General features: G+C 33.8%; 1 long non-coding RNA gene across 18 annotated transcripts in view; it reads right to left on the bottom strand.

Moving 5' to 3' along the window:
* Positions 1 to 2,107: 2,107 nt before the first annotated feature.
* LOC149774962 (uncharacterized) overlaps positions 2,108 to 27,179 on the bottom strand; it is a 60,831-nt gene continuing 35,759 nt past the window's right edge. For 16 of the 18 annotated variants that reach the window (XR_016416667.1, XR_016416666.1, XR_016416671.1 and 13 more), the window contains 3 exons: positions 8,604 to 8,658; positions 5,261 to 5,394; positions 2,108 to 2,500 (listed from right to left, as the gene is read on the bottom strand). This is a non-coding gene — a long non-coding RNA (uncharacterized LOC149774962). Of the gene's footprint in view, positions 2,501 to 5,260; positions 5,395 to 8,603; positions 8,659 to 19,832; positions 19,938 to 27,179 lie in introns of all 18 variants that reach the window. The other 2 variants (XR_016416680.1, XR_016416663.1) reach the window with 2 other exon arrangements.

Below are 27,179 nucleotides of genomic sequence, written 5' to 3' on the forward strand. Positions count from 1 at the left end.
AGGGTACCAGCTTTGTAACACTTCAATCACTTTTTCTAAGATCGCCATTCTGCCTTGTTTGCTACTTTTTCATGTCCCGTGGGTTGCACAGACTTAGACCCCGGGCATCGACCGTGCTTTTTTGAGATATTCACTCGACCTGGACTAATCTGTGTCTACCTGCCTTTGCGACCGTCAGGAGCGTATGAGGGTACTCTAACAGCTCCGGAAACCAAATGCGCATTCTGTTTTAAAGTTTCTTCCCAATCCTCAATACATGTTGGATATATCCAAATTACCGGGACGTATGAGGGTACTCTTCTGTCCCGGTACATTACAATTCATCGGTTTAATTTTGATCAATATTGATATTTTCTTTTCTTTGATGCTGGACATTTTTGTTTTTTGCTCCACCCATCTTTTTGTGGCTGCCAGAAATGCAACAAACTCTATTTACTGTGTTTTTGTTAATGGCGGTTGCAGCGTCAAAACATTTCTGTCTTATACGCTATTTCTCATTGTTCAATTACTTAACACGTTTACTCTATAGACTGTGTTCAGGTAGTTCGGTAATGCTGTAAATACATAGCAATATTTGGTTCACTAATATCATTTATGTTCAATGCAAAGTCACAACGTTTGTGTTTGTTTTAATTATGTACCCATATAATTTGACGTTATAATATTTGCACGACTGACCTAAGGAAGTATGTCTATTCACTCTCTTATATTCCTCTCGATTCTATCGATGTCGGAAAGAGTAGGCTGGTGTATGCAGATACAATTTTACAATCTCATCAAACAAGTTAATAATACAAAACCCTTTGTTATCATTCACTTTCCTTCTGACAATAACTTGCACCCCTCTTCTACACGTGCAAGACCAAATCACATAAAACGATTTACGCTTGTGTAAGGGCATTTATGGGAGGTGTGACTGAGTAAAGCTTTCGGCCAGATGTGTCGTGAGACGCACTGTCAAGGGCCAATATATTTAAAGTTTTTAATTACGTGTTCTGCCCAGCCAATCGCAATGCTTTTGCACTGGCTGTGCGCCGAGGGATTCTCTATGCTAGGGACTTAGGCGTCAGTTTAGCCAATATCCTTCTTGGGTACTGACGTATTTTCTTTTATGGTAGAAATTTGTCCCACCTCCACCCCATCATACCTACCTGTATATAATTGGTGTTTGCTATGTTGTTGTTAAGGATATGTTTCTTTATTGTTGTTTGTCCATTTTTTCTTCTCTTCATTTGTTTGGTTTTTAGGCGGTTGCATCCTCAGATGTAAATACATAGCTTAGGTTGAGTCTGCTCAGTATATAACAATCATGTTAACGGCGGTTGCAGCCTCAAAACGTTTCTGTATTATACGCTATATCTTATTGTTCAATATCTTAGCACGTTTACTCTATAGACTTTGTCCAAATTGTTAGGTTATGCTGTAAAGACATAGCAAATGTTTGGTTCACTAATATCATTTATGTTTAATACAAAGTCACGAAAGTGGCTAGCATCAAACACAACGCTTGTCTTTGTTTTAATTATGTACCCATATACTTTGACTTTATAATATTTGCACGACTGACCTAGGGCATTCTGTCTTTTCACTCTCTTATCTTCTTCTCGATTCTATTGATGTCGGAAAGAGTAGGCTGTGTGTATGCACATCTAATTTTACAATCTCATCAAACAAGTTAATAATACAGAACCCTGTGTTTTCATTCACTTTTTTCTGGCAATAACTTGCACCCGTCTTCTACATGCGCAAGAAGACAATATATATATATATATATATATATATATATATATATATATATATATATATATATATATATATATATATAACATAGCAAATAGTAATATTTTCATAACATAATATAATATAGGAGTAAATTCTCCGATATTGTGCGTTTGTCTCATGGCACTTCAAGTGCATCGACGTGAAGTACAAATAAATTGCCCACACGTTTACTTGTCGTGCAAGACTAATTGGGACTGAGGATGAGCAATTGTTAAAAAAATGAGATAAACTGAAAATTTCAGAGAAGATATACCTTCGATCTTCTCTTTGTCTCCAGTTATTAAATTGAAATACTGTACATTAAGGCCTAATCAAATAAATATAATTTTACTTAGAACATAGAATGTTTTATTTTCAAATGATCATTATTAGCACATTTTTGCCACTACTTCATAAAACATGACAACCAGTATATGTTTTGATACAAACTTTATCACTATATAAACAACGTATTTTCATAGCAATGCTACGATACAAGCTGGTCCCGATTAACAATATGTGTTTATAATCGTCCTACTAGCAACTGCATGATAATAGTTCCACTATTCAAAGACAAGGGTATCGAACATATCTCCATTATCCTTCCATTCATTATCATCGCTGTTATATTTCATAGGTAACTTCTCATCCAGTGTTCTCTTGTGCAGTCGAAACACAGCAGTAATAATCTTGGCACATTATGGGGGCTGAACTGGTCGCCGTCTGTTTGTAGGAACACCTACAAATAAAGGAATCGGATGTTCACTTCTATATAAATAAGGATAACAGTGTACAACTTTTCATTTGACATCGTTAAATTCAAATGAGTTACAATCTTATTTGAAAATACTTCATACTTAGTTATTACAATATACCCTAACTAATTTGACAGAATTAGTAGGACACAACCTCAAACATTATTTTAATCATTTTAAACTTAGTGGACTAATACAACTTTAATAATATATTTTAGAACAGTTATATCCACTGATTGTCTATCCTTTATACCTTGGTTACTGCAGCATAACTTTTCAAAGGTTTTGTTTGATTTCAACAAAATCATGCACGCATTACGTTATGTATGATACCGTTAATGATTTATCATGCCATTTACATGAATTATGAACCCTGCTTTTCTGACATTCTGGCTATCGTTATATTAATTTCTGTTCTATGTAAAAAAAAAAGAAAAATCAGCCAAATTTAGTAAAATATGTAAATAAATGTTAGATTTTCTTCTCCCTTATAAAATGCTTTGTTATATTAATTGGCCGTTTTCAAAATGAATACTGTGGAAACTTCTCCATTAACCTTTGTCTAAATATTGATATTTACACGTCTGATTCTCTCTATACAGCAACTCTAGTACTTTGCTGTATTACTTTTCTGCCGCTGTCCATAGTTAGAGTATGGAGATAATGGAGGTTATCAGCATGAGTCGTAGGGTTACATAGATCATATGTTTGGTGCCTGAATCGTCCATAATTAGAGATTTTGTTTTCCTCAGTCATACATTTAGAAGTGTATATGACTCTTAACAAGATCATATTATTATTCATTGCTTGTCACGTGAAATGTTGGTGATAGGAGAGGTCTGGATCTTGAGGCCAAATGTGAGCCAGACTGTATACTAACACCTGCTTCCACTGATGCATCAACATATTATAAAATAATGTAATTAACAGTTTCGTATTCAATGTATAGACTAGTTACAATAATGCGTCGAAAATGACAAGAGTAAAGAATAAAGACAAAGGTTATTTTAACCGGAGAAAGTTTCGCTTTAAATCAGGAAATACTCTTCATAGCAATAGTAGTGTAGGATGTAAAAATACTTTAAAAAAGACTTTAAGAGGGAAAGAACAATTTTTTCAAAGACATCAGGATCATACTCTAATACTGAGAGAAAGAACGCTTCGGTGGAAAAAAATATATTAGTCAATTTGCTTGCCGGTGCCTCCGTACAAAAGAAGTCGATACAAATCTCATTCTTCAATGCAATAAAAACACAAACAAAACTTTGTCAATCAATTCAGTTTCCTAATTTATAATGCATTATGCATCGGGCATGATAATGTAATGAAGAATTATAACAACGATTAACCGGTAAAACTTCAGTGAAACATGCAGAGGAAAATATAGGCACATATATTAGTTTTGTTCTAAAAGGTAGGTCACTTCGCATAATTTGTACCATCTTAGTGTTTAAATTAAGTTTTATCGCATTACTTGCGTTAGCACATTCCCAACCAATGGTCCAGGGGAGATAACCAATTCAATGAAATTAAGATATTGACACAGAGAATTGTAAAAAAAATAATAATTAGAAAGCAACGTTGCAACCTAAAATATGGTTAATGTAAGCTTTTACTCGACAAAGAGAGCAATACATTCATAATTTTCATATCAGGTCTGGTCCTTATTTTGCTGATATATTTCACTTTGCAGCACATTTGTTTTCAGTCATTAAATAAAAGCCACCCCTGACTTTGTTTAGAGCAATCTAGATGATAGAATGATCAGTATATTTGAAAACTGTCATTTTATAATAAGAAATCTCGATACCAAATATTGTGAAAAAAGAGTATTCAGTAGAGAGAAAATAACAAAATTATAATAGAAATGTAACAGGAACTAAATGCAAATTCATTGTACAGGAATGCCAAACCATCGGCAACTAATAAGCATGTATATGGCATAAAACCTATTATAATATTTATTTCTGTTTATACGTGTAGCATTACCGTGATCTCGCTCATATTTTCCGCTTATTTTAATGATTATTAACTTTCGTGTTCAACAAATAGATGTGTAACATTGATGCTTTTTATTTTGTGGTAGGGGTGATATTTTAATTTTTTATGTAAACTTTACGGTAGGATCATGATGGCCGAAAACAAGTCAGTGTACGTAAGTTTAAATTTTATCCCCAAAACATGATCCACAAGATGCATTATCCGCCCCTACTTGATAGATTGTTCCATTGGTGATATTCTCCAATGAGAATAATATGTCTATGTATGATTTTTTGGAAGTTGTTTTGCTGCTGTTGATTTAAATTGCTTTGTACAATGTATGACAACATAACATTTCGTGTAAAGTTGTTTAATATTGACTTAGTAATGCTGATATTAGCAGCAAAGATCGGATAGGTAACAACAACTTTCCAATTAACTGGCAGGGAACAAAGTTAATTTATAAAATATAAGGCCTTCTTGGAACATTGATCTATACTACTGTCGCATCAGACAAGTATATTGGTAATTCGCCTGGGACATTGGCCTTTCTCAGCCCGAAATAGCAAAATATTCCATATTATTTAACCAAAACATTATTTGTAGACTCGAAATAACTCACAAATGAATTCAGCAACTGAGTAGGTTTACAAAATGATAGGAAATAGCTAGAAAAGCTACACACAAAAAAAATCTTTAAGAGGAGGAAAGCTCAGCGCAAGAAGGAATGTTGTTTAACCCCCTTGTTTCCTATAAGAAAGTACCTTAAAATACAGGCTTTGATGAAACACATTCTCTCTTGTGCTTGAATCAGGTTGAATATCTGTATGTGGTTCATTCTGGTTCTCGCACCAATATGACTGGTCTAATCTTAATCCTATAGCTCAGAAATTGGAAACTGGAAGAGAAAAACAAGTGACATTGCTACTTTTTCAGTAATCAGTCAACACAATATTATGTCATAGGAAAATGTATTTTCGCAAATTTGATTTGTTTGTCCTAAATCTAAGTTGCTTTTCCTGAGCTGTTCAACGTTAATGATTAACTATATAAGGGTAAGTTTGCTTCTACTTTTAGTTAGAAACGCTTTCTCACTTTAATCTGTACTAACCAAATCTGTAAAGTTTCACAGTTAATTGGCTGCTAAAAGGGTATTATATTTTCGTGATTTCTACCGTATGATGAGAAAAAAACATCTTCATTCGTTTCTTACATACACAGTACATGGATGTAGACATGTCATGTACGACATGATTTTTTTTTCCAAAGCTATAAACACCTAATTAGTACATATAATTCGCTTAAATATTTTCAATTTGAAATTTTCAATAAACTCATTCAAAGACCTGATTAAAAATGCTTTAATTAGAGGTTTTTTGAATTGTAAGAGAATGTGATTTGCAATGAACAAATACAACCAATATTCATGTTCTCAGAGTTGGCAGCAAGAAAACCAGGCACATTTTATTTTACCTCTCTTCAAATATTCATATTTTGATAACACTCATCTTAAAAATTGGCCGGAACTACAGCAAATATAGTAACCATTTTTTATTATGTAGGACTAAGGCAATATTATCATCATTGAGTGTCTCTTGATTCTTTTTGAACTGACTTATCTGTAAAACATATATCACAGATAGACGCTTTGTGTTTTCAACCGAACTCGTGCAGTGTAGGTAATTAGTTTGGAAATGCAAAGTTCATGGGAATAGTTTAGCTATACAGTTTGGTGGTTAAAAACATCTTGCGTATAAAGTCACTAAAGATGCATTCTATTTTCCATAATTGAACATATACATTGAAATTTAAGGTCGTTGCGATTACGGAACAACTGTATTTTCTAATGGAACTCTACCTTGTAAAGACTTCTTGAACGATGTTACATGTGCATGACACCCTTATAACAATTTCAAGACAGATATCTTTCAAAGAATCTACTGGATATAAGTTTTAAATTTTCTATAGAAACTGAAGTGGTTATGTTGCCAAGATGTGTGATTCAATTTATAATGGATCTTATTATGAAGAAAGGAATGCATATTGGAGACTCCTGTTGGATGGTAATATTATATGTATCTCATAAGTAGATAATGTAGAGGGGAGCATCATGCTTTGCTTGAATCATAAGAGACTGATATGCTTTGGACATGTTTCAAGGGGTGGGGAGGCTTTAGCAATTATGTAAATGCGAGGTAATTTCGTTACAGATACTTTTAAGAAAGAAATGCATTTTATTTTATATGTTTAATGAGTGGAGGAGAAACATATATACCAACAATATTTGTATGTAGTCACGCAAGAGGAATGAATAGCAAATGACCCATGTATTTAAATAAATATAAAAATATATAATTTTCCACCAAGAATATTGCATTAAACAAATGCACCAATAATAATCGCAAAGCACAAATGCCAATGAACTCGGTTGTTTTACTACAACAAAGTAATTACTCATACCTTTACCCATCCACATATCTTCTAAAGCTCGTTAGTTCTAGAATAAGTTCTGGATAAATACGCCTGATCTATATTTAATGAATACATTAAAATTATTTAGATGTGCCTTTACATGTATATAATTTATGTGTATGGATGGGTGGACTGATGAATGAAAGGAAGGATTGATGGAATGATGGATGAATGCAGATAAATGGTTGTAATTTGAATTCAATCAATTTAATACGAATTCAACCTCTTCTACTACTAATACTAGTGCTACTTTGTTGTACTTATTAATATTAGTAATAGTAACAGCTGTTGTAGCAGTAGTAGTAGTTGCAATAACAGTAGCAGTAGTAGTAATTGCATCATTAGTATTAGTAGCAGTAGTAGTAGTAGTAGTTTTTCCTACTATGTGGCTAGGTTTAGACTACTACTACACAACACTATTTCTCTATTGTATCACTGTTCTTTCTGCATTGTACTTTGTTTGAATATGGAGAATAAGGAAGTTATCAACAAGAGTCGAATGATAATATTTTGAAACCTAAATCATCGTTTGAGATTTTGTTTCCTTGAATGATATACTAATAAGTGTTTACGACGCTTAAGAAGTTCATTGTATTGTCCTTACTTGTCAAAAAGGGGGTATTGATAGGGGAGATATTGCTCCTCTTGCCTAACTATAAACTGATACTCATTTCCACTGATGCAAATACATATTATTCAAATGTTGAATATATTTTAACAGTCCTAAGCAGATACCAAATTCACATTTTGAAACTCAAGGAAAGTAAAGAGAAAAAAGAATAAAGGTTTTCTTAATCAGAGAAAGTTTCACTTCAAATCAAAATGATCCCTCATAACAAGCGTGTAGCAAGAGAGAAACGTATAGAGGGGGTGTAGCAGAAACTATATACAACACATTTAGAGGTAAACACCAATCATGTCAGGTAAAGACCCAGTTTAGACCCTAATACTGAGAGAAAGTAAGCTTCGGTGCAATAACAAGATGTATTCGCATGGCTGCATGCTGGTGTCTCCAATCAAAAGAGGTCAATATTCATCATTATTCAATACAACAAAATCAAACGTACTGACAATCAATTTGGTTTTCTACTTTTGACTACATAAGTCAAGGGGTAAGAAAATAATTTAAGAAAGATTAACAGGTAAAATTTAATTGAAAAATGTAACATAGAAAATATGGTCAAATGTAATATTTTATTCTGACAGATAGGTCTCTCCGCATAGTTCGTAACTGTAACATAATAAATAAAATATCATGTTGATGTCAAAGTTACGATTTATTAGCTCAGTCCCAGATAATGAACTAGGGGAGATAACAAATTCATTAAACCTACTATCTTGACACTGAGGGTTGTAAAAATGAATCTAATACATTTAGAAAGCAGTATTGCAAAATAAAATATGGTCCATATAACATTGTATGAGACAAAACGATTAATACTTTCGTTGTTTTCATGTCAGGTATGGTGTAAAGAATATTCTCAGGCTGTTATAGATCAAGAGAAATGAAATAATGTCACAGAATAACAGACAAAACATATAACATAACATAGGAGTCTAGAATGGAAGTTGGAAACTGAGGAGAAATGTGATCATGCAGGACGATAAAGGGCGCAACGCAAAATATGTATCTACAATTGTATGGTTTCTTCGTATCAGGAGGCACAACCCAATAGTCACGGCGGAAAAACTGCAATGATCAAGAGAGATAGTCTTTATTCATTCCAATACCTCAATCGACTGTGAGGATACATTTTTCATTTAATCGAATTGATTGACCGATAATACACTACTACACAAGAAGATAACATCATCTATAATATATGATATACAAATAAATCTAGTAAGCAGCTAAATCACGTATGGATTCCAGATCAATGCAAATGACCAAAGCAGGTTAGATTACAAATTATCTCCGTAGAGAGAAAGAGATATCTACAATAGTATAGATAACAAGATATATATCTTATATTATAGGTAATAAAATGGAGAATAAATTTAAAATTCATATTCAGATTCAAGTAGTAATTAGTCAAAATGTTACAAGATATCTAAATATACGACGGTATTTCTAAAATTGAAACCTTTCTAAATGCAAGTGGCAAAATTATTCGAAACTCTTGTATTAAGAATACTAATACGTTCTATAAATTTAAACCTATTTGGTCGTTTGCTGAAATATTACTCTATATATTTGGCTCAGATCTATATAACATACGCATTCTATGATTTAATGATATTCGTCTCTAAGGAGGTTACAGATAGAACAAAGTCTATCATGAGTTGGCTTATACCATTTTACCCATTAACCAGCCTCCACATCGAATATCTGAGCAGATATTCTAAATTTAGCCATTGCGTTTTGATATTTCAAAGATATACATCCTATCAAGGTGACATTTTGCTCCAAAATTTACAATTGTTTCATACAATAATACTCGAATACTGTTCTTAAGACGATCCATCCAACTTTGGATCAAATTGTCCGATAGCCTTAATATATATAACCTTTAAAAAAATGTCTTTGTTAAGACCCCTTCATTATTAATAACTTCAAAGAATCTTAAAACCACCTTTAACTAAATATTCCCAATTCACTTTATTGGGTAGATCCTATCAAGCTTTCAAAATGAATTTGGTATATATATATATATATATATATATATATATATATATATATATATATATATATATATATATATGTGTGTGTGTGTGTGTGTGTATGTATGTATGTATGTATGTATGTATGTGTGTGTGTGTGTATATTCGTGTGTGATCATTTGCCTCCAATACCTTGCACTAGTAGTTCACAATGTAATAATATCTATTTACTATCATTGTAGCACGTCACAATACCCCAGAAATTAAATCATTGTGTTATCATCTTCACCCCTAATATCTTTGTGCAACAATGTAATTTGCACTCTTCAATACATTTTGCAGGAATTAGTACCCAGACTTGACAACAATTATTTAATATTTAAATAATGATTCAATCAAATGATTCATGGGATGTCTACCTTTTACGGATGTAAATTTCCAAAGGTATATTTTCAAGTAAAGATATCGCCTTTGTTGTCTTGCCTTGCCAATGCTCTCTGTGTGTCAGTAATGGAACCACCAGACGTCATAAACGCGCAAGATAAGTAAACATATTTACAATTTCTAATTTTTCTTTACAATAACCGAATTTCATATTCCTAGGGAAAGTATTACCTTTTCTAAAATCATAACCTGCGTTTTTTAGATGTTAACAATAAGTTTCGGACAAACAGGTACGTTCAGCTTGTCCTTTCACCAATATTTAATAGAAAAGTTATCCTAAACCAATACGATTGCTTATGTTCCCACAAAATCAAATAAATCATGCATAAGGCATCAAATTCTGCAACACTAGCCATAGTCTGCAAACAAAAAATATATGGAGAAGATCTGACACAAAATAAACGAATAAATTTGTTGCAAGGCAAGGCAGAAGGCAGCATTGGTATTTAGTATGATGGCATGTACAGTAACGCCATATATTCAGATTTCGGCTAAACGCCATTCCACCCTGCAACATAGTGCGGTTTCATTAAATTAGAAACGAATGTAACGCACGAAAATAAGATGATTAATGTGGTGACAATAAACATCTTTCAAAAACTTTTATGACTGTGCCTATAGTACAAATATACCAGACAAAGGAATATTGGTGAAAAATAACCATGGTTAAAGGAGGGTCTTAAAACACCTGAATCAGTAATCTGACATGGACCTAAAATCTGGCGATTGATCCAGATATCAAGAGTTACTGGGTATCTGAAGAGCTTCATAAGGCTGGTATGACGAGCACTTTCCTTAAGAATTCTATAAATTTCACTAGAAAGTTCTTGGCTTTGGCATGGTGCAAATATAAGTGTCCAAATGAATATTGATGATAAAAATCATTATCAAAGGAAGGTCTGTTAAAATTGAAACTCTAAACTGACATGGGAGCCAAATCTGGCGACTGATGCCAAAAGCTGTAGCTAATTGGCATATGTAAAGCTTTATTAGGTTGATATGACGAGCACTTTCCTTAATAATTTAATGGCACCTGCCACAAACTCGCTGCAAATTTCTTAAAACGTCATAGCGTGGTACATTATAGCAACGATGACCATGTGGTGTCTATAGCGAAATTATGCCCGATCTTCTGGGTGCCCCATATCAGCAAACTCAGTTAAGGCTATTCAACCAAAAACAAGACAAAGACCAATTATTGATAAATATGTTACAGGACAACGAACGCATACACACATAACAGGGCACCTTTAGTCCGACTCAATGAGAAATATCATTAGGAAGATTTTTATGTAAAATATCATAAAGAAACTCGGATAAATTGGACAAGATAATTAAACAGTTATCATGTATAAGAGACATACTAATAAACATCTGGGCTTGTGGCATTTTTGTACATAGTCCCTGCTATTAACAGTGATCACTCTCCCTCCCATCATCCCTCTCTCCCTCTATTGATATAATGGTGTTACAAAACTAAATAGTCAAAGTTCACACCTATTCTCTCATGAAATAATTTACTAACACTAAGTGGTTGATTGTTCTTATCCAATCTAGAGATTAAGTCAGGTGTACAATTCTTTTTAATCATCATGAAAATCTGCGTCCTTTACCATACGAACTGTTGCCATCAACCAATCTCATTTTAAAATTCCCATAGCCAGAATTGTCATGGCTCTAAATAGATCTTGCACAACTGTACTTGGTCTCCGTAATTCTATGCTTTTTACAATACCTTTTTTTAACTCAATCTCTCCATAAATGATCCATTTACATTGATTAGAATCACATCTACCAAAGATCAAGTGTGTATGCTGAGATGTGCGTGATTGCCAAAGTCGCACACCCTACCCTATCCTTATAGGGAGCGGACAACAAAGTCACTTTCCGTTGAGCTTTTCAGTAATTTATTACGACATCAACCTAACATGCGCTTTAGACTGGCATACAGAGCTCACTGTATTCATTCATGATTTTGTACTCCATTCCTTTATTGTTTCAGCCTACAGGTCACAAATTATTGAGATTGTTTATTCCTTCAACCCTCATAGACGTATACTTTCTTACAATTCAGTATACGTTATGTCGTTACTCAGCTCTAACAATCTAACATCGTTGTTAGAACATTTTCCGGTATTGCGCCTTGTTCGTTTATTACGAGCGTTGACATTGTGAGCGTGACCATTTTCCGTTTGACATTGTGAGTATGGCCCTTCTCCGTTTAAGCATAATGGCAAAAATCATTTTCATAGAAAGGGACAAGTGTATTAAGGAAATGTTAAGATTTGCTTGAGTCGACATTCTCTCCAGTTCCATTTTTTAACACACTGCTAAGGCCCAACTGCTACGCTCACCATTTACAACCGAGTGTACATTTACATTATAATACAAATCATAGGGTTCAATAGCAGCATATCCTATACTGCATCGTATTAACGTATACGTTGTTGAGTATTGAAGGCTTTCACAATTCAACAAGTTTAGGCTTGGGGGCTGAAATAATAGACAGATAGGACTAGATAATTAGAATAGGTTTTTCTGTTCAGTCTTGAAATGAACGTGTACTGCAGCCTCGTTATATTCAACAGTTGGAACCCTGGTCAGCATCCGCATAATAAAACTCTGTACCAAGAGTTTATATGATAATTTGTTGGTATGAATTTAAATGCAGAATACCAAAATAAAGCACATGTAATGTTGTCAACTATTATAAATATATTAAAGCTTGTGAAAATTTAGTTTTGAAACAGATGTATCCCATATTTTAGCAAACTGGTGCATCGCGAAGGCTTTAGTTCTCTGTTTCTTCCCTCACCATTAGACTTGTTCCCTGGTTTTCAAAAAATAACTGATCCGATACATCAATGGTCTATACCACACGCAACATCTGCCATATTGAAAGCATCTTCCTATATATATGTTCACTTTGGCTCGACAGAATACAGTGTGGATCAGGAATTTCGCTGATATATGTCACTTCAGAACATGCTTTTTCAGTCGTAAAGATAGGTCACATTGTTTATGATTGTGTAGTCAGTATGTGTTTAGGCTAGAATGATCAACCTATCCGACAAGTAACACTCTATGACAAGAACTGTCGATACCATACATTAAAGAAATCGAGTTTTCAAGACAAACAAAATATTGTAACTGAAAACTGAAGCGTAACAGGAGACTATACAAATTTAACGTTTACGAATCGCAAACCATCAATACGTACTAAGCATGTATATGGCTTTAACACAAAAGTTTCATATATACCACAGTTGGTATATTTAGCATAAATATGATGTCTGACATATTCTTTGTGTATTTTACTGATGTGATACATTGTTGCATTTGTTATTGTGACAAGGTTGTGGTATTTGTAAACTTTACGGTCTGGTCATGGCAGTAGAAAGCAAGCTGGTGTACTAAGGCTTTAATTCGTTTACCCGAAATATGGTCTGCAAAATGCAATATCCATCATTATTTACAAGACAGCTCCATTGTTGACATTTGCTATGCTTCACATGCGATTTCTTTAAAGTGTTTCTCCTCCTGTGGAATTTAAATAACTTGGAAAACTTCTGACGGCATGTTATGTAATGTTTCTGTGCGTAATGAAACAGGAACAGCTTTCATCAGAATAGGAGTACAAAACGCGACAGCAAATTCAACAAAATACATTATAGTCCCCATTACCACCTCATCTGTAGTAGGTTAAGTCCAAACTAGGTTACTTTGACCTCAGGCGGACAATTATAGCTTGGAGGTCCAAAATGCTGTTACCGCCCCTATCATTGACTAAGGTAGTTAATAGGATGAGACTAATCCATAATACTTAATCACATGCATACAATGAAAACGACAATAATAAAAGTGTGGTTGACTGCAACAATAAATACGAAGACTTTTTTCTTAAGCATTTTGATCAAAATAATTTCTGTCAAAAGCTTAGTATATATGATGAGACATTATCTTGTAACGTTTTATGAATAAATAGATTTTGTACACAAAATTAAAAATGCTATTACTCTTTTTAGAATAACAACGACTAATGTGAGGTGAAAATATTACATTGTGCATATTGTGAACTATGAATGCTTTTGACAATATTAACTAAATGCTAAGAATGAATCTTATAGTTACAAACACTGAATGAACGTCAGACACGCTTTTAGTTGTTATTGATGAATCTTCTATATTCTGAAGAAAAAAAAAGGTTTTCTAAAGCATACTAAGCAATGATAGGTCACTGGACATTAAGATAAATAATATGCTGCAGATTTAACTAGACCCTGACCCATATAAAACGCTCCTGACATTGTATAATTGTTCCAGTGATGCTAATATTAGCAGCAAGAAAGGGAGGTAATAACCACTGTGTAATTAATTGGGAGAGATCAGATGTAAGTGAACAAACGGAAAGGTCATGTTGGAACATTAATATACGTATGTGAGAGACCCTGTTAAGCTTACAGGGAAATACATCAAATTATTAAAATACAATGTAACCAAGGATTCTTGTCAGGTTCGATTCACAAATGTGCTCTGATTGCAATGTTAGAGGCTTATAAAGTGACAGGAATAGCAAGAAAAGCTATAATGAAAAATGTTAAGAAGAGGAAAGCTCACTTCAAGAAGGAATGAGGTTCGATTTCCTAGTTTGTAACAAGAAAGTACAATAAAAAGACATTTGCTGAAATGTAGTCTCTTGTGCTCTTGAATAGGGTAAAATATGTGGATGTTCTTCAAACTGGTGCTTTTACCAATATGACTGATTTAATTGATTTTTATATTAGAATTGAGACGTACAAAAAGAAAAACACGATATTGGTACTCTTCAGTACTCAGTGAAAACAAGATTATGACACAGAAACCTTGTATTGTAAGCAAATTTGATTAGCTTGTCTTCAATCTCAGCTCCATTTTCTTGACCTGTTCAATGTTCGTTATTAACTATATAAGAAAAATGCTGCTTCTACTTTCATTTAGTTACACTTTAACACCTGAACCGGTATTAATAAAAATTTGTACAATTTCACAGTTAGTTGGCAGTAAGATTATTCTACTTCATTATAGATGCAACATAATAGAAAAATAACATTTTTTGGTTTCTTATATGCACAGAGCTGGAATATATGTGTATCATGCACGACATGATATGTTTACTCCTTTTAATACCTAACTAGAGCATTACTACATGTAGTTTGCTTAAATATATTCATTTTTCAATCTTGCAAAAACTGTTTCTGAGACCTGCTTAACAGTGTGTATATTCATTTGAAGATTTTAATTCTATGAGGACAGGATTTAAAACTCACAAACACAACAAATAGTCTCGTTCTCCAGGGTTATTAACAAGAACATGAAACACGTTGTACTTCTCCATTTTTTCAGACATACATTTTTTTTTAATACACTCACCATAAGAACTGAACAGATCTTCAGAAAAAAAGTAAATGTTAATTATTGTGCTGGACAGGGACATTATTATAGTTTTTGAATGTCTCTTCATCACTTTCAGGATTCGCTTGTTTCTTAAACATATCAAGTGGATACCTTTGTGTTCGCAACATTTTTGCAGTGGAAATAAGTAAGTAAATAATAATGTTAATGGGAATAGTTTAGCTATAAATGTTTATGGCTGAAAAACGGACCTTGCATATAAAATCTCACCTTATTGTCCAGGCCTAAAACATGTACGATTATACGTTTTTTAAGCTCTTCTTTAAATGGAGAATGTGTGTTGTAGCAAACAAGTATGATACATTTCTAATTATTATTAATAGTAGGTACTTACATGCAGAATTGAGACCCCTTTTACGTTATAATATTGTATTTCTCTTATAAGAAGCTAGTGGAGAGGGAACCACATTTTATTCTTTTAATCATAAGGAATTACTATCCTATATATTTCAACGGAGCTATAGTAAGGGATTATGTAAATGTGGAGGAATGTTTACTGCCGAGCATGGGATGATCGTCAGAGATATTTTCAATGAATTGAATTTAACATGTAATTTTTCGCTGAGGAAAGGAGAAATGTATACATTTAGAGCTTTGTATGTAGTCATGTGGGAGGGTTGTATAGGAAATGATCCATCCATTGAAATAAATATAAAATATATAATTTTGCACAAAGTACAAACAGATGCACTAGTAATAGCAGCATACACAGAACGCACATGTGCCACTTTTCTTATATATTTGACCATACCCGCAGCCATTCTTTTGTCTTACAAGACTCGTTAGCTCATTAATAAGCTAAATATACTTGCTCTCTATTTAATGAATATGTTATAAATATGTGTATGTACATTTACATGTATACATTATGTACGTATGTATTGTTATTATTTCTTGTTATGTTGCTATGGTTTAGATGTTCTTGTGTAAATACGTTAGTGTATTACAATGTTAGTAATCTCCCTCTACACCATGGTATGAAAATATATTCTGAATTATCTTTTGAGAAGACACATATGCACAATTTTATTCTCGGTCCTTATCATCAAAGGTTGAGTAAGCTGTAAACTCTTACTGAAAAATGTAAGAAAATCAGCTCAATTATGATTTTAATTTAACTCAGTTACATTTATTCTACCCTTGCTAATATATGTGACGTATGAGCAACAATATAGAAAGGAAAGAATATCTTGTATTTAGATCAAAGGGAAATAAATACAATACTTATAAACAAAATATATCTTCTGATTTAAGACACCAAACGTAAATAAAGTACCATTGCTACGGGTCATATTTTTGCGAGTATGAACATAGATAATCAGAGATAATCACATATAGATAAGTTTCTACAAGTTATAATCTCATCAGGATCAAGTCGATTTTTTTGCAATGTATATTTACGAGTTTGACAGCGAGTTTCTTCTTCCTTTGGTAGCCTCTCTTTAGATACCCCCAGATCAGTTAGGAAGCGAAACTTGCCTTCATAATTCATTTTCACACCGGTATGTTTGAACATTTACAACATTATTATGTAACTCTTAATATATTTCTTTCTCAGACGTGTAAGAATATTAAACTTTCAGTTGTTGTGGGTGTCACATTTCAATTTAACTTATTTAAACTGATAGACTCAGAGCACATGAGAGTACGGTAAATTTTAAACATCTATGACTTCACTTTGGACGTTTCATGGGGTTTTAAGGTCAGACGAACTTAATGAGACTTAAGAATGAATGCAATTGCCGATTGTGCATAATCACCTGGTGGTCGTTTGACTGACTTTTAGTGCTACGTAGCTAAAAATAACAACCAATAGGAGCTCTTCTGATAGCACATGGTGTAAATAATTGTTCTGAAATTCAGGTAAACGATGGTTTCTAAACTTTCAAACGGTTGAAAGCCTTGCAAATATCATCGAAACTGATATAATATTATAACTATTTTTCAATGAACTATATCAATCTACAAGTGTTATGTCTGTAATGGCCGTAAAGTGTTTGACCTTGTGTTGATTTCTACTAAAGTGTTGACTAAGTGCAAATCGCATGTTGATATAAATGGCGGTCCCGTGAGAACTTAACCGTTGTTTCAGCATGTAACGCTTCTGAATATATTTTTTTCTGGTTGAATAATTGACGTGGAAGGAAAGGTTAAACAGAATTCTTCTCAGAAGGGTATGCTTATAATTATTTGCGTTTCAGCTGATTTTAAGCTATGATGTAGTGTATCTCCACATAGTTATCGTCAATATCAAACGTTTCAGAAATGGTCCTTTGCATGGCGTGTTTAGTGTTCTATTGGTGTTTAAGGTTAATGAATTTAATTTTAGAGGCTGATGCACGTTAAATAGAATAGAGAATACTGTTGAAAGGATTATCGAATTTTCTGTCCTGAAATGTTACATAATAAAGTTTAGGAAGACTTGAGCCGAGCAAGGGCAAAGAAGATTAAATGGAGTTTTAATACAAATTAATACCACAAATTCATACACCAAATAGCAGTAACAGGGGACACACAAAGAAACATTTAACCAATAAACATTGTACCACCAGACTGAACTACCAAGATGACAGGCTAATAGTCAGACAAGGACCACCGCAATATGAGGAGGAAGAGGATTAAATAAAGAAATTAGACAGTCTGGCAACGAAATTACCACATTGTTTCTCCAATACGCTTAGAGAACAAAATTTTCTTGTCGGAGTAGAACCTAAACCTAACCTGATCAAATCCCCCAGCCCATCTAATGGCAGATTCAATTAGTTGCTGGCTAAATATTATTTCCTTCTTAATTAAAAATCTCGAAAAACAAGCTTTGCTTCAGTAAAAATCATAAAAGCGTATTTCATTCAATTATCTATCCATATCTAAATTAATTTTGTTTCTTAAGCTCATTTCCCTGCACTAACAATAAGGTTGAAACGGTTGATATCATTTTAGTATATACAAATTTAGAAAATTACTTTATATTCAAATTTTAAAATAAATATCTTTCTATCAAAGGCTAAATTAGCTTTACGTCCTACGTTGGGTTCTACAAATTAAAAAAAAGATGAGTACAGTATCACATTTGCTAGACAAAGATAGATAACTGCAATAACAATTATGTTGACGTAATTAGAAAAAAAATTCATAAAAGTACAAGTTCTGATATTTTTTAATAAAATGACCATTGTTATAGTCATGTAATTGCTTCAAATATCTGTAGCTAAACTTATCATTGGTTCATGTTTGCTTAATCATTACAAATGCTGCATTATTTTACAACAAAAAAAAATAATAATAACGAAGCATGCCCGCGTGTAGACGGTGAAACTTGGTCGTATTGTTGGGACTTTTGATCTTTTAGATTTGTTTCTTACTCAATCCCCTGTCAATTGTGAAACAGTTCTTTTTCGATGATTCTGTTATTACAAAAACAAGTTTATATATAGTTGAAATATATACACGGCAAGAGCATATCATGGCCATGAAATAAGGTGAAAACTGCTACAACTTAATGCACGATATAGGCTAAGAACTAGACGAAAACAAAATGCTACAACACAAGGATAATGCCTATGCAAACCATGCTTAAAATAGAAGATTAGAGACGAGACATCATCAAGAAATTATCACATGTTAAAAGCCAGCTATAACCCTGCACATTTTCTCTGAAGACTTACTTAACAATGGCTATCGAACTTTACTTTCGCACCATAAATTAATGTAACAAACCTGATATTTGATAATCATAATTTGACGACGGTGCATATGACATAAGTGTCTGACAATTTGCAAAATGTATCAGACATAAGATCCTATGTAGCTAAATCTACCTTACCAATGAAAACATCACATTACGATGCGTAGGAAAATTATCTAGACAAAAGAACCATCTAAATTGTTCCATAGGTGACCAAATTTAGCAAGGTTTGTGTTGTGGTTGTCGATTCTTATCCACATGTTTACTTAACATTACAGCCATCAATACCTCAAAATCTGACCCAAATGCAAACCTACGCCAAAGTATAAAATATGCGGTATTGGTCATAAAATATAAAAGTATATAATATAATGCATAGGCCATAACAATCTTAACTCGGAAGGATTGTGTTGCACTCATCAAGGTGCATCCATTCACCAAATTGACTGCCACTCGCTGAGAGTTAGATATAATACTGCCAAATGTAATTAAGGTCATCATCAACAGCCTTATTTCCTTCCATGGAAGATTACATGATATAAGAATAAATCATCTGAATACAATCAATAAATATTTTTAAATTTTATATATATATATATATATATATATATATATATATATATATATATATATATATATATATATATATATATATATACTGCATAAAATGCAAGTTTCAGTACCTTATTTACAGAAGATAGCTGCACACTGCATGACAAAGTATGCTGCATACAGGACGAATAGCTTGGAGTTTTCTTTTTCTATTACTCCTGATGGTAACCTTTTACCTAAAAGATATTGTAGTTGCAGCTCATTTTCTGCATTAAACAACGTAATGTCCAGGCTCAGGTGAAATTTATCAGTAAAGAAATCCCAGAAAGTATTTATAAAATTCGACATATAAGGACAATTAACACAAAAATAAAGTATCAAATCTGCACAAACATTCCCACATCTAATACACATATCACGCTGTGGTTGTGGAACAGCAGCCCATAGTTTAGCTACATATGTAAATACCTTAGTGTGTTGTCTGGTTTTAGCCGACTGCCACACTGAGGCAGGTCGTAAGTATTCGTGTATCGAAGAGAATCTATCAAAATCTGCTTGATTAGACATACGAACTCTCCAGAGGCTATTTTCAAGACCAACAATTTTTGACCACACAGTTTCTTTCCAATTATGTTTGTCTGGAATTTCAGAATGATGCAAGTAATCAGTTAGATACCTGAGCAAGTCAAACTTCTTTGAGGTATAATATAAATTTTAAATTAACCCTTAGTTTGACATGCATCCGCTCAAAATGAAGTGAAATAACGCAACGTTAAACACACGTTTAGAATGTACAATGTTAGGCTTCAAACACAATCTGTGTAAAAACATAAATTTTCTTCTATCAATTTCGGACTGCGCTGATGTCCATCCTAGCATTCCCAGGGCAACGTCTGATCTTGCATGTATTGGAAAACCTTGTAAATGTTTGGCAAAATACCTCAGAGTTTTATCCAATAAAGCGAGGTCACTTTTTGAAATGTTACACCATAATTCACTTCATAAAACATTGAAGGGAAAATTACCTTTTTAATTACATTTGCAGCAACCAAAGGATTTAAACCATTCGGTTTAATGCCAATGCCAAAGAGACCGTGAAAAGATTTTTTCCCTTTCTTCCATGCATCGAGTATTGCGTCATGCGACGTCAGCTTTGAGTTAATCTGTTGACCCAGGTGTGTTGCCGAATCTGTAACCGGCAAATATGACGGGCCAAGATACCATTTCATACTGATATAATTCTTGTATTGGGGACGGAAAATGATAATGTATGACTTTGTGACACTAAGTTCGAATCGCCACTTATTACTGTAGTTGTATGCTATATCTAACAGCTTTTGTAGATTGCTAGGATGCATAGCCAAAAGTGAAACATCATCAGCTAGGGTTGGATTTCCCACAGCTAAGGATCTAACCTTTGCTCCAAATCCAGTATTTTCTAACTGTAGCAGCAAGGCATTTATAAATATTGTGTACATCAATGTTGACAAAACACCCCTTTGTCTCACTCCTTGGCCAATTGAGAACCAATCTGAAAATTGTCCATTTACAAGAACTTTACTCTGTAAATTTGTATACATGTTAGAAAATATCAAAAGGGATTTACCCGTAATTCCCAACGTGAATAATTTAAAAAGCAGTCCTTTGTGCCACACGGTATCAAATGCCTTTTTTGTATCAAGAAAAGCTGCAAAAACCCGTGAACCCATGTTTACATTATATTATACTGATTGCAACAGCACAAAACTGCTGTTGTGCAGCCTAAACCCTTTTGGTAACCATGTTGTTGTGAACTGGGTATACTAGAATTAGTATCTTTGAGCCAAGTTACCAAACGTTCATGAATAATTTTCTCAAAGGTTTTGTAGATAACAGGCAGTAAAGTAACAGGCCTGTAACTTTCGAGGGAATTCTTTGATTTTCTGTTACCTTTGTACAGTGGTATTACTAACCCTTTTTTGCAATTTACAGGTATGTAAGATTGATCAATCATCCGAGTAAATAAAATTGTCATACACTCGATCAGGTAGTCGCTACCATAGATCAAATGTTCATTGCAAATTTGATCATGGGCCGATGCCTTTGATTTCTTTAGACTTTTAATTTATGTTCCTTCGTTTAAACTGATACTGGTCTGTAAGGCCTCGATATGGCTTACTCCATCCTGTAGACCCCGATTTAATTCTCTCTCTATAAATTCATAAAGGTTTCCGTGAAAACTATTGTTAAAATTCGGCGTGTGAATGTCCTCATTGTATCTGGCAAATCCATTTGCGATGGAATCATCATCACGGACACAAACTCCATCAGTTGATAGTTCCTGACAAAAATTTATATTATTCCCTCTCTTAACTTTGATCATTTTCCAAAAGTGTCTTACATCGCATTCATGTGCTTTTTAAATTTCTTCATACACCTCCCCCATATATTTTTCCACAGCCAGTTTTTGAACGTTTCTAAAGTCTCTCTTCTTATCTTTATATTCTCTGTAAGAATTAAATTGACTACCCCTCGGTCTTCCCTCATTTATCCAAGTATACCTAGCTTGTCTTTGAAGTTTATGTGCTTCTTTGAGTTCATTTGACCAATATGGTTTGGCATGATAATTGAATTTAGACTTTGGAAGCCCGATGTCGCTTGACTGCTGTATTGCATTAACAATGCGCCGGTAAAAGCTATCAACATTGTCCGAAATAGTATCTAGATCGAAAGTTTTCAGGCGAAGGTCCAGCTCAGATTGATAGTTTTTCAAAATATCAACGTTTAATTTATTCCAGGTTATGTTGTTTCTCTTCATAGACTGACTGAAGTCTCTCCCACGGGTCACTGTACGAAGGGAAGTAAGGATAGGGAGGTGGTCAGATATCACGTGCTCTTCGTGATCTGAAACAATGTGCACACTCCGTAATCTACCTATGCATTGATCCGACAGTACAAAATGATCAATCATCGTTCTTGCTGGGGTGAACGTATAACGGGAACCAGTGCATATTATTAAATGTCCAGCACTCACTAGATTATTATATCGCAAGAACTCATGAAATACTCTATCTTTGTAATCTCTGAAAGTGTCTGGTTTAGCTAATGCATTGAAATCACCAGTAAAATACACGTCCCCCAGTTGTGAGTACTGATCATAGAGATTTTGAATCAACTCAATTTGCACTTTGTAACAATATATGCCATACAATAGGGTCGGCATATATACACAAAAATATATACATTTTGCATATCGGGAAATTTGAATTATATGCCAACAAATCTGTCACTATTAATATCATCTATAAAGTTAAGAGATCTCATGAGAGACGTTTTGCAGAATATTGCAGCTCCTCCTTTACCACATATTATTAACGTGCTATTAGAGGAAATATCCTCTGCCTTAGCAGTGCATTTATAATCAGAACGAATAGTATCGCAAAATGGAAGTATGTGCTGTAATAGTTTATGTTCAGTTATGCAAGCTACGTCAACATTATATTTATCCAGCATTGCACTAAAGCTAAGAGCAGAGGACATAATTCCTCTAACATTCCAGGTCAGTATATTAAGATTCATATTAACTTGCAACATAGGCATATTATTACTTATGCATTGTGAAAACAGGACTAAAATGACCAAGATGACAAAACACATTAACGTACTACAGAACATAATGGCACATTTATGAACAATTGACTGTCACCCTAGTCACGGAATATCGCATTCTGCACCTCCATTTGCCTCCTGATCGCGATTGCTAAACCTGTCTCGCCAGGACTGATTCCCATACAACCTTCTAACATAAACACCTTTTGGCCATGTTACATCATTTTCAACAGTGTTGCAGTCTGAATTATACACAGTCAGCTTGGCCGATAGACAATTACGTCTACTGTGGATAAACTTTATGGATAATGGATCTATATCGTATTCTTTCAAGAATTTACCGAGGCCTTCAGCAGTAGATTTGACGCCAATGCTACCCACATAAAAGCACCTTGTTCTACGTCTTGCTACGCCTTCAAATACAACATTCTCATTATTGTCATCAACATCCTCATGTCCAACAATACTCTTTGAGCCGATTTCTAAACCTGATTTACCAAATGATCTAGGTCTTTCTACCTGACCCCCAATTACGGTAGGTATCTTGCTAGGAGGGGTTTTCAAGTCAATACCTTTCACATTACTGTTGCTAGCCATCAGATGCATAACGTTCTCTATCCTGGTCGAAGTCGAAGTCCCCTGTTCAGAAAGCCGTTCGATGTGGGTTAACAGTTTATTTTGATTCCGAATGGGTGTGCGTACAACATTTGTCACATCAGGACGAACATTGGCTTTATAAATCTGTGGGATATTTCCATCGAAGGGGGCGATATGTCTTCTATCGAATGTCTGTGAAATTATATCCAAACTTTTTGAAAACAGAGTTTGCAAAGCACTGACCCCCCTCTTTTCCAAAGCTGGTTGGGCCGTTACGCCGGGTTTTGACTCTACTGCCATTGTACCTGGGATAGAGTCGTCAACCTCAACCGACACGGGAGACAAACAGTTGGACATTGTAGTTCTGTTCTGAGATTCACTTGATAGGCAGTAGTGTGTATCGCAACCAGTTTTGTTAGAGTCATTCAAGACGGGAGATGAACAGTTTAACACATAAATCTTGTTCTGAGCAGCAATTGATGGAGAGCATTGATCACCACATCCACTGGCACTACATGTTAGGTTACTTACAGCTGGACTATGCGTGCGAACGACATCCGCATAAGACATGAGTTTACTCAAAGATTTCGTCAGCTTAACTCTAAGTTGCTCGGTGATGGTGTGGAGAGCTTCATTTTCTTTCATCAACACGTGATTGTGCCTGTACCTTATTGTTTACATCAGCATGCATTAAGGCCATTCATAGTCACCAATGTGATTTGGGTTGCCTTCAGAGATATAATCTCTTCTCTGAGCGAAACAGTTTGTTGTAGATGACCGCAATCACTCTTGATTTCCGCTAGCGAGAGTCTTGCTGAATTAATCGCTTGTTCTGCTTGCCCTGAGCTATGTTGATCGTGATATTCACAATGTTCAGCTTGTACATTAGGGTTTGATTTCTTCTTGCTAAAAATAGGATCTATCTTGGAAGAATCCCTTTTATAAATATAGCTACGTTATAATATTGTATTTCTCTCATAAGAAGTTAGTGGAGAAGGAACCACGTTTTATTCTTTTAATTATAAGGAATTACTATCCTATGTATTTCAACGGAGCTGTTATGTTATAAATATGTGTATGTACATTTACATGTATACAATAGGTACGTGTGTATTATTATTATTTCTTGTTATGTTGCTATGGTTTAGATGTTCTTGTGTAAATACGTTAGTGCATTACAATGTTATTAAACTCCCTCTACACCATGGTATGACAATACATTCTGAATTATCTTTTGAATAGACACATATGCACAATTTTATTCTCGGTCACTTATTATCAAGTGTTGAGTAAGCTGTCAACTCTTACTGCAAAATGTAAAAAAATCAGTTCAATTATGTTTTTTAATTTAACTCAGTTACATTTATTTTACCCTTGCTAATATATGTGACGTATGAGAAACAATATAGAAAGGAAAGAATATCTTGTATTTATACTAAAGGGAAATAAATAAAAACATTTATAAAAAGCAAGATATCTGCTGATTTAAGACACCAAACGTAAATAAAGCACCATTGCTACGGGTCATATTTTTGCGAGTATGAACATAGATAATCAGAGATAATCACATATAGATAAGTTTCTACAAGTTATAATCTCATCAGGATCAAGTCGATTTTTTTGCAATGTATATTTACGAGTTTGACAGCGAGTTTCTTCTTCCTTTGGTAGCCTCTCTTTAGATACCCCCAGATCAGTTAGGAAGCGAAACTTGCCTTCATAATTCATTTTCACACCGGTATGTTTGAACATTTACAACATTATTATGTTACTCTTAATATATTTCTTTCACAGACTTGTAACAATGTTAAATTCTCAGTTGTTGTGGGTGTCATATTCCAACTTAACTTATTTAAACTGATAGACTCAGAGGACATGAGAGTACGGTAAATTTTAAACATCTATGACTTCACTTTGGACGTTTCATGGGGTTTTAAGGTCAGACGAACTTAATGAGACTTAAGAATGAATGCAATTGCCGATTGTGCATAATCACCTGGTGGTGGTTTGACTGACTTTTAGTGCTACGTAGCTAAAAATAACAACCAATAGGAGCTCTTCTGATAGCACATGGTGTAAATAAATGTTCTGAAATTCAGGTAAACGATAGTTTCTAAACTTTCAAATGGTTGAAAGCCTTGCAAATATCATCGAAACTGATATAATATTATAACTGTTTTATCAATGAACTATATCAACCTACAAGTGTTATGTCTGTAATGGCCATAAAGTGTTTGACCTTGTGTTGATTTCTACTAAAGTGTTGACTAAGTGCAAATCGCAAGTTGATATAAATGGCGGTCCCGTGAGAACTTAACCGTTGTTTCAGCATGTAACGCTTCTGAATATATTTGTTTCTGGTTGAATAATTGACGTGGAAGGAAAGGTTAAACAGAATTCTTCTAAGAAGGGTATGTTTATAATTATTTGCGTTTCAGCTGATTTTAAGCTATGATGTAGTGCATCTCCGCATAGTTATCGTCAATATCAAACGTTTCAGAAATGGTCTTTTGCATGGCGTGTTTGGTGTTCTATTGGTGTTTAAGGTTAATGAATTTGATTTTAGAGGCTGATGCACGTTAAATAGAATAGAGAATACAGTTGAAATGATTATCGAATTTTCTTTCCTGAAATGTTACATAATAAAGTTTGGGAAGACTTGATTCGAGCAAGGGCAAAGAAGATTAAATGGAGTTTTAGCACTAATTAATACCACAAATTAATACAACAAATAGTAGTAACAAGGGATACACAAAGAAACATTTAACCAATAAACATTGTACCACCAGAGTGAACTACCAAGATGACAGACTAACAGTCAGACAAGGACCACTGCAATATGAGGAGAAAGAGGATTAAATAAAGAAATTAGACAGTCTGGCAACGAAATTACCACATTGTTTCTCCAATACGCTTAGAGAACAAAATTTTCTTGTCGGAGTAGAATGTAAACCTAACCTCATCACATCCCCCAGCCCATCTAATGGCAGATTCAATTAGTTGCTGCCTAAATACTATTTCCTTCTTAATTAAAAATCTCGAAAAACAAGCTATGCTTCAGCAAAAGTCATAAAAACATATTTCATTTAATTATCTATCCATATCTAAATTAATTTTGTTTCTTAAGCTCATTTCCCTGCACTAACAATATGGTTGAAACGGTTGATATCATTTTAATGTATACAAATTTAGAAAATTACTTTATATTCAAATTTTAAAATAGATATCTTTCTATCATCGGTTAAATTAGCTTTATGCGCTAAGTTGGGTTCGGATGATTCTACAAAGTTTAA

The sequence above is a fragment of the Sinohyriopsis cumingii genome, unplaced genomic scaffold (genome assembly GCF_028554795.1).
Source record: "Sinohyriopsis cumingii isolate HCF-2022 unplaced genomic scaffold, ASM2855479v2 utg000066l, whole genome shotgun sequence".
In the NCBI taxonomy this organism is placed as follows: Eukaryota; Metazoa; Mollusca; class Bivalvia; order Unionida; family Unionidae; genus Sinohyriopsis; species Sinohyriopsis cumingii.